At 28.3% G+C, this 720-nt stretch overlaps 1 non-coding gene across 1 annotated transcript; it reads left to right on the top strand.

The window, feature by feature from the left end:
* Nucleotides 1-299: 299 nt before the first annotated feature.
* LOC143647458 (U6 spliceosomal RNA) lies at nt 300-406 on the top strand. Its single transcript, XR_013158088.1, has one exon. It is a non-coding gene; the product is annotated as a U6 spliceosomal RNA (small nuclear RNA).
* Nucleotides 407-720: the final 314 nt, after the last annotated feature.

Below are 720 nucleotides of genomic sequence, written 5' to 3' on the forward strand. Positions count from 1 at the left end.
TAGAGTGATAAATACATAAATAAACAATAATATAAACCAAGGGCTTTTGACTTTATAAGACTATAGTTCCAATATTGATCTTCCCTAGTTATACAATTAAGACAAATTGATTAGCATCTCTTAGCTTCACTTTAACATAGAAATTAAGTGAAATAATCATGACTGTAACAGATGTGAAGCAGATTTAACTGTTAGCATGTCAAATTTTTATGATTATAGAGACTGTCACACAGTATGTGCACAAAAGATCACAGCTACCTATCTATTTTACTTAGTTTCTATTACTAAAATTAAAGGTGGTGCTTGCCTTGGCAACATATATACTAAAATTGGAACAACAGAGAGAAGATTAGCATGGCCCCTGTGCAAGTATGTCACTCAAATTCATGAATCGTTCTATATTTGAAAAAATAAATAAAAAATAATAAAGGTGAAAATTAGCAGGAATTCTAAAATTGTAAAGCATTATGTTTGCCCTGACATTTAGATGACAGTGTTATATATAACTAGTATTGAATATTTGATAAACTGATTGAATTAGAGATATATGCTTATGTGTTCAGCATTTTAATATAAATATTTTAATTTAGATAATTTGGTTTTACAGAAAAGTTGCAAATATATTACAGTTTTGCCATGTACTCCACACTCAGTTTCAATTAACATTACCTATTACTATCCCCTTACATTAATATAGCACATTTGTCACAACAAATTATC

The sequence above is a fragment of the Tamandua tetradactyla genome, chromosome 9 (genome assembly GCF_023851605.1).
Source record: "Tamandua tetradactyla isolate mTamTet1 chromosome 9, mTamTet1.pri, whole genome shotgun sequence".
Taxonomy (NCBI): domain Eukaryota; kingdom Metazoa; phylum Chordata; class Mammalia; order Pilosa; family Myrmecophagidae; genus Tamandua; species Tamandua tetradactyla.